Source organism: Geospiza fortis, unplaced genomic scaffold (genome assembly GCF_000277835.1).
Source record: "Geospiza fortis unplaced genomic scaffold, GeoFor_1.0 scaffold637, whole genome shotgun sequence".
Lineage (NCBI taxonomy): Eukaryota > Metazoa > Chordata > Aves > Passeriformes > Thraupidae > Geospiza > Geospiza fortis.
Window position 1 is genome coordinate 183,044 of NW_005054515.1, and position 8,443 is coordinate 191,486.

An 8,443-nucleotide genomic window follows, 5' to 3' on the forward strand; every position below is an offset into this window, starting at 1 on the left:
GCAAAAAGAAGGAGCATCCCTGTGGGGAGGTGTGCTGGCTGCTGCTGCCCTGCTCACGGGGTGCTGGCTCTGGAAGGGCTCCAGGCACTGCCCACCCATCTCAGCGCTGGGAGTGGCTGCAGCAGCAGCTCAGCCTCAGCTCCACTCACCACTGACGGGCATGTCTGCTGTGGGCCTTGTGAGTGAGGAGAGCTCTGGTGATTTTGAGGGCCTGGAGTGCCAGGACAAGGGGGAATGGCTTCAAACTGAGAGGGGGTTGATATGAGACCCCATCCATCGTCCCATGGTCTGGGGAAGTGACTGTCTCGCTTGGGTGGTTGTTTGTACCTCTGAGGATGGCTCAAAAAGTCAAAAGAGCAAACACTGTGTGGGCCAGTATTTTCCAGCTCTGAGTCCCTTCCAACCCCAGGTCTCTGTAGAGAGGTGAGTGAGCACCCACGGGCACAAATGGTGAGATGAGCCGACACCTTGTGTGACACTCTGCCATCCTTCCTGTCCCCCACCTCCAGCTGCTATCTCTCACCATCTCTCTGCTCTGCCTGCAAAGCCCTGCTCTGCATTTGGATGAATGAGGTGGCAGCCAGCAGTGCAAACTGTGGCTGTGATTCTCACCTCAGGCTTTGCACTCTCAGTTCCTCCCTCCCACTTGGTTCACACTCCAGCCTCTGCATCACCACCTTTTCCATTAGCTGCACTGTCACTGAGCCTTAAACCCAGCTAAGTCACTTCCCCCAGAGTGCGAGAGGGCTGTGCTGTGGCTGCAGCACACGATGCCACCAGCTCCTCCTTGTCCCTGTCACCGTGGGTGTGGGACACTGATCCTGGTGTGCTGAGCTGGCAAATCCCATTGCCATGGCAATGGCTGCTCCCCGTCCCTGTGCCAGCAGGGACAAGTGGCACAGCTCATCACGCCAGGCAGTGTCCCAGCAGCCCTGCCTGTCCCCACAGGCTCTGCTGTGCGCCCACCATGTCACGAGCACACGCTCTGCCAGCAGCAACAATCCAAAGCCGGCCACACAAAGTGCCCAGTGACCCAATTCCTGAGTGGGGAGAGGAGTTTTGGCCCCTCTCAGAGCTCGGGGACACTCAGCTCTTGTCAAAGGCGTGTTGCTGGGTGCCTGCTGGCCTCATGCCTGCCTGGGGCAATGATGTCTGTCAGGGCCTTGCTGCCTGCCAGAAACTGGGGCTTTCACAGGGAGCTCCAGGCCGGTGCAACAACGCACAAAAGGGGGTGATTGTCTCTAATTTCTACATCCATCCTGTGGGTTTCAAGGTTTAGCCTTGTCTGCATGGGAGAGGCAGAGGAGATGGAGCTGGGAGAGGACTGGGAAGCCCTCACTGGGAAGTGGTGATCTGGGATGCCCAGGACAGCACAAAAGGGGGTGATTGTCTGTAATTTGTACATCCATCTGTGGGTTTCAAGGTTTGGCCTTGTCTGCGTGGGAGAGGCAGAGGAGAGAGACAGTGTGATGGTGTTCCCAGGGGTCTTATGTTGAGGGAAGAGAACGAGAACGTTGACTCTATGTTTAGAAGGCTTGATTTATTATTTTATGATATATATTATATTAAAACTATACTAAAAGAATAGAAGAAAAAGTTTCACTTCAGAAGGCTAGCTAAGCTAAGAACAGAAAGGAATGAAATTACAAAGGTTTGTGGCTCGGGCTGAGAGTTTGAGTTAGCTGGGCTGTGATTGGCTTTTAATTATAAACATCTAAGATGGGCCAATCAAAAATCCACCTGTTGCATTCCACAGCAGCAGATAATCACTGTTTACACTTTGTTCCTGAGGCCTCTCAGCTTCTCAGGAGGAAGAAATCCTAAGGAAAGGATTTTCATGAAAAGATGTCTGCAACAAGACAGAGCTGGGAGAGGACTGGGAAGTCCTCACTGGGAAGTGGTGATCTGGGGTGCCCAGGACAGCACAAAAGGGGGTGATTGTCTGTAATTTGTACATCCATCTGAGGGTTTCAAGGTTTGGCCTTCTCAGCATGGGAGAGGCAGAGGAGACGGAGCTGGGAGAGGACTGGGAAGCCCTCACTGGGAAATGGTGATCTGGGATGCCCAGGACAGCCAGGAAGACTGGCCAAGAGGAATCTCTTGGGAGCTGGAAATGTGGGAACAAAAGGGTAAAATAAGAATATTTTCATTTTGAAAAGCATTGCAGGAGAAAAAAAAAACCTTCACAAGCTGGTGAGCTGCAGCTGGAAGCTGAATGGGAATTGCAGGAGCCACCCGGGCACTGTCTGACCCTGGGGCAAGCCAGCAGCTGCTCCTCCCCAAGGGCTGGCCCTGTTCCAGAGTGGTTGGGAGCTTCCTGCAGGAAAATCTCTGCCCAAGGGAGTTGCAGCACCCCTGAGCACTGGGACAGGATCCTGTGGCACCCACAGCCCCAGGCACTGCAAGGCAGGGTGGAGCCTCACTGCCCAGATGTTGTCTTGCAGCTGAGTCACCTTCACCGCGAGCATCTGTGTCATCTTCTCCATGGAACTGGGGGCTGAGGTGGGGGGCCAGCACCCCTGTGCCAGGACTCTTGCTCCAGAATGCATGGAAGCCTGGGAAGTTGTTTCTTCTCCCTCCCAGAAGCTTTAGTTTTCCTTCTGGAGGGAAATCTGATACCACTCAGTGCCCCAGCATGCCCCACCAGAGCCTCTGGCAGAGCTTAGCTCAGCCTGCAGCACCAGGTATCCCAAGAAATGGGGTTCCTGCCACACAGAGCCAAACCTGTTTCCAGCAAAGCTTCATCCTGTCACCAGGCAGAGCATTCCTTAGGGAGCACAGCCACCTGGAGAGGCTTTCAAAGCCGTTAACACCTGCAGGCAGGCAAAACCCCAGCGTGCCTTTCCAGCTGGAGCTGCCGAGACAGGCAGAAGGAAGTGCTGGAGGCAGCAGCCAGCTGCTGGATTCCCCTGCCAAGCCAGGAAGGGGCTGAGCTGTGGGTGGCAATAAAGCCCCACACTAGGAAGTTCCATCTGTGGTACATGGGATGTGGGTGCTGGCTTCTCCTTCATCCCTGAACCGTCCTGTGAGTTCTCCTTCATCCCTGAACCACCTTGTGGGTGCTGGCTTCTTCATCCCTGAACCACCTTGAGAGTGCTGGCTTCTCCTTCATTCCTTATCCACCTTGTGAGTGCTGACTTCTTTATCCTTGAACCACTTTGAGGGTGCTGGCTCCTCCTTCATCCCTAAACCATCTTGTGGGTTCTCCTTCATCTCTGAACCATCCTGTGGGTGCTGGCTTCTCCTTCATCCCTGAACCACCTTGAGTGTGCTCCTGCTGCAGCCAACGCTGGATTAATCAAATCCTGCAGCTCCCCAGCCCGTTGCAGAGGCAAACACTGTTTCTTCCAGCCCCACAGTGTGGAATTCTGTGTGCTGCCAGGGATGCTCAGCCAGGCCATGCTGCCTGGTGGTTGCTCAGGTCTGATTCCGTTTTGCTATGAGTAATGTTTATGTTTGTCTCGTGGCCATTTTTTTACCCACCTTACAACGAAAAGAGAAACAAGAGGGGAAAAAAAAAACCAAACAAAAACAAACACACTCTGAGTAACAGCGTCTGCACAAGGTTTGATATCATCACCAGGGCTGAGTCACGCTGGAGAGCCGTAGTTTCTTTTGGATAAGCAGTGCCAGATGTTGTTGTTCAGATGCTGCTGCGCTCACCCACGTGCCCCAGGGAATCACAGAGTCCTCTCACAGTGGCCCCAGCTCTGGCTGCTCTGGCCCTGCTGGCCCCAGGAGGGCAAGGGGAAGCCATCCATAGCATCTCCCACTGTGCCCCCCATCCCTCCACCTCTCCACAGGAGCTCAGGAGCATCCTGTTGCATCCTGCAACACCCTCCAGATGAACTTCCTAACTGACAGGCATTAGGGAAAAAAAAAAAAAAAGAAAAAAAGAAAAAAAAGAAAACCATAAACATCCTTTTTTCCTTTTAATCAGCACTGATAATGAAACAAACAGAAAGATAAATTGCCCTGATCCCAAGCCAAGGATAAAAGTGCAGCAGAAATAAGGCTCCTCCCAACATGTGTTCTGCTGAAAAAGGCAGCAGCACCACAAGTCCATGGCCATTTCAAAAGGCTGGTGAGGAAAGAGGGCTCTGGTGGCAGCAGGGAGCCTCTCCCCTTCCTGTTTTGCAAAGAAAAAAGTTGTACAAGGTTGGCTGGTGATCCTGTTTTGTTCCATGCTGAATAAAGTATTTTACCATCCACTCCCAGAGAGGATGTTCAGTCAAGGATCCAGAAACGTGTTGATGTTGCAGAGCTGAGAGCCTGGCAATAAGTTAATCCTCAGGGAAGTCTGCAGGTGCAGGACATCCTCCCATCCCCACATCCTCAATTTCCAGCTAGTCTGTAAAATGTGAGCAGTACAGAGGCACGCACTTCTCCATGGAAACAGGTAGCTAAAAATCGAAATCCAAGCGAGAGAGGTTCACTTCCAGTCCCAGAGCAGGGTGGGAGGCAAGGGCAGGGATCCTGCACACAGCTTCATTTCTTAAGGCACTCCTGGGGCTGTTGTCTTGGTGAGCATGGCCTGCTCTGCAGGATGTGGTTTCCTCTGTGGGGTCCTCAGGCTTTCAAGGAATTCGGTGAGTCAGGAACAGGATCTGGAAAAGGCAGAGCAGGGGTATTAGTCCAGCTTACAGCTGAAGGGATATCATTCCAGGAAGTGAGCAAACTCTGGTTTTGTGTGGAAAACAGAGGGTTTAGGTCCTTCCCATCTTTCAAGCCACCAAGTTTTTGATGTCACCAACTGTAGGATGATGGGGGTAGGACGGTCGGGACAGATGGAGATGAGAGATCTCTGCAGCCAGGTTGTGGAACTTGGGGTTCATTGCAAAGGGCCTGGGGCAGGGCCCTGCTGGGAGCTGCCAAACACAGCTGGAGCAGGCTGAGAGAAGAGAGGGGCAGAGAGGATGAGAGGGTGAGAGAGTAAAAGGGTAAGAGAGTAAAAGGGGTAAGAGCATAAAAGGCAAGAGCTAAGAGACAAGAGGTAAGAGATAAGAGCATAGAAATGAAGTGAGCGAAGTTCCCGTTCCAATACAATAAATCTTCTTCTGTGTAGAATATTCTGATTCTCACTAACCAATCTAGTACAAGATACAAATCCTACAGCATTTCCATACAGCCTATAAGAATCATTACATTACCATACTGTGTTCCATTTTAAACCCTAAAAACTCCACTTTGGGCCCCTTCTGCCAAGCTGGCAGGGTCTGCTCAGACCCTTAGACCTGCCTGCTTGCAGAGAGTCTTGTTTCATTGAAAGATTACCTTCAGCAGCCACACCGTTGTTTTCCAGTTGTTCAGTAACTATTGTTCAGTAACTGAGGGATCTCAAAGCTTGCTTTCATTTCAATCTCGCTTACAGTTTCCATATTCTCAAAATCTTTTTCCAGGCAATCATATTTATAAGGCTTTCCTGTTTCATCTTCCCCAACACTGGGCTGTGATTCCCTGGGGGATCTCTGGGCTCTGAGACCTCTGCCCACCTCCTGCTTGGCTCCTGCCCCTCACCAAAACAGTGGTGGTGGAGCATTTCTTCTCCTGAGCCAGCCGGGACACACAGTGCTGTGTGTGCAGGGATGAGGGAGCACCCAGGACTGACAGGCTGAAAGGAGCAGCAAAAGCTGGCAGAGATTTTTGGTGGATTGCACCCTTGGCGTGGGAATCAGTGTGTTAGGGCTTGATCTCCAGTGCAAGCACACCGCAGAGGGGTTTGGGCAAAGGGAAGAGAGAAACAGATGGATTAAAGAAGAAAAGAGAGAGAGTGAGACAGAAAAAAGAGAGAGATCGCCAGTCGTTAAGCAAGGCAGGGAGCGGGTTCAGGCGGTGGCATGTTGGCGGAGAGTAAATGGGGAGCCCAGGGCAAGGGGAAAGCTCAGCCAAAGGGGTTTCAGGCAGTGGGATCTCAGCTGAGAGCAAATGGGGAGCCCAGTGCCGTGGGAAAGCTCAACCAAAATGGTTTCAGGCCATGGGATCTCAGCTGGGAGCAAATGGGGAGCCCAGAGCACGGGGAAACCTCAGCCAAAGGGGTTTCAGGCAGCGGCATCTTAAAGCAAATGGGGAGCCCAGTTCAGGGGGCAAAGCTCAGCCCAAGTGGTTTCAGGTAGTGGGATCTCAGCTGAGAGCAAATGGGGCGCCCAGTGCCGTGGGAAAGCTCAACCAAAATGGTTTCAGGCCATGGGATCTCAGCTGGGAGCAAATGGGGAGCCCAGAGCACGGGGAAACCTCAGCCAAAGGGGTTTCAGGCAGCGGCATCTTAAAGCAAATGGGGAGCCCAGTGCCGTGGGAAAGCTCAACCAAAATGGTTTCAGGCCATGGGATCTCAGCTGGGAGCAAATGGGGAGCCCAGAGCACGGGGAAACCTCAGCCAAAGTGGTTTCAGGCAGTGGCATCTCAGCTGAGAGCAAACAGCCCAGTGCAGGGGGAAAATTCAGCCCAAGTGGTTTCAGGCCATGGCATCTCAGCTGAGAGCAAATGGGGAGCCCAGTGCAGTGGGAAAGCTCAACCAAAATGGTTTCAGGCCATGGCATCTCAGCTGAGAGCAAATGGGGAGCCCAGGGAAGGGGGAAAGTTCAGCCCAAGTGGTTTCAGGCAGTGGGATCTCAGCTCAGAGCAAAAAAACCCAGAGCAGGGGAGAGTTCAGCCCAAATGGTTTCAGGCCATGGGATCTCAGAGCAAATGGGGAGCCAAGTGCAGGGGGAAAGTGGTTTCAGGCCATGGCATCTCATCTGAGAGCAAATGGAGAGCCCAGGGCAGGGGGAAAAATCAGCCCAAGTGGTTTCAAGCAGTGAGATCTCAGAGCAAATGGGGAGCCCAGAGCAGGGAGAAAGCGGCATCTCAGCTGAGAGTAAATGGGGAGCCCAATTCAGAGGGGAAAGCTCAGCCCAAGTGGTTTCAGGCAGTGGGATCTCAGCTGACAGCAAAAAACCCAGAGCAGGGGGAAAGTTCAGCCCAAGTGGTCTCAGGCCATAGCATCTCAGCTGAGAGCAAATGGGGAGCTCAGTGCAAGGGGGAATGTTCAGCCCAAGTGGTTTCAGCTCTTCCTGGGGTGCAGGGAGGGAGAGGCCCTTGAAAAAGGGAAGGAGGCACTTTCCACATGGAGAGAGGGAAGAGAAACAGTGATTTCCCAGAAAGGGAAAGGACTCAGGGCGGGGATGACACCAGCACCCCTTTCATTCTGTGGGCTGGGGATTTGTGCCAGCTTCAAAGGGAAGGAGGAGAGGCCAAGCCCTGTGCAGGGTTTGGGATGCAGGCTGCAGGGCGTGTGAGGAGCTGGGAGCTCATGGGGTTCCTTACCTATCCATCCTGACAAGCTCGTGGGCACCTGCCAAAGACAGAACGTGTGGGGTGAGTGCTGGCAGCACAAGGCCCAGCATCAGGCCCAGACCCACTGCCAGGGCTGGGCTCTGGTGTCTTATCCACCTCCAATTCCTCCTCCCCCTTTCCATTCCTCCCTCTCTCTGCTTCTACCTGCTTCTTTAGCCCTCTGCTTGGCTCCCAAAGCTCTGCTTCCCTGCCCTCTCCCACTGGTTCACTCCCCAGGCTCCAAAGAAGGGGAAGGGACACTCCTCCAGGTGTGGGGTGAAGTGAGGTGCAGCTGCAGCCCAGCCCCATTTGTGCCCAGATGCACCCACCACCCACCTGTGGCACCATCCTGGGGCTCTGCAAACACCTGGCTGCCCCTGTTTGGCTGGGGTTAGAACCAGGTTAGGCTTTCCCTCACCCCCAGATCCCACAGCCCCTGTTACTGGGCTCTGCTTGGCTGAGGTGCTCAAGTTTTGGCCCAAACTGTGCTGGGTGGAAATAACCCGGTCCCTGACACCTGAGAGGCAACCCCCCCTGGATTTTGCCTGCCCTCTGGGGTGAAGCAGCACCCAGGTGACGCTTTGCAGAGGAGCTGGTGGGATGGATGCCAGGACCCTGCTCAAGGGGAGCCTGCAGGGTGTGGCTGTGCAGAGCACAGTTCCCATTCCGGCGGCTGGCACTGTGCCCTCCTGCTGCTGCTGCACAAACCACTTCTCCAAAGGGCTCCTCTGAGCCCCACAGCCCCCACCGAGCTGGCAGAGGAAAACCACAGGGCCCCTCTTGCCCAAGGGTGATGAAATGGCTCTGCCAGTTAAAGGTGGTGCCCCTTTCCGCTTCATTACTGAAATCTCGGGGAGCCAGGCACGGGCAGCAGCTCTGCCTCAGCACAGCCTGGGCTGCCAGGCATGGGGCAGCAGAGGGGACACCTGTCCAGTGGCCACAGACATGTCAGGGTCTTTTTAAAGCTTCTATTTGGGGTGTGCAGTGGAGGGAGGGGTGAGAAAACGAGATGGCTCTCACGGTGGGTGTGGAGGAAAGGGCTCAGCAGGGAGCATCCTCACAGTGTCAGAGCCTCCAGCAGGCTGCTGGTGTCCCCTCCTGTCCCACCCTCCCCACCAGCAGCCTGCAGGAA

The 8,443-nt window shown here is 53.9% G+C and overlaps 1 protein-coding gene across 1 annotated transcript in view; it reads left to right on the forward strand.

The window, feature by feature from the left end:
• Window positions 1-8,443, forward strand: part of LOC102034033 (cadherin-23) — a 122,153-nt gene that overhangs the window by 84,740 nt on the left and 28,970 nt on the right.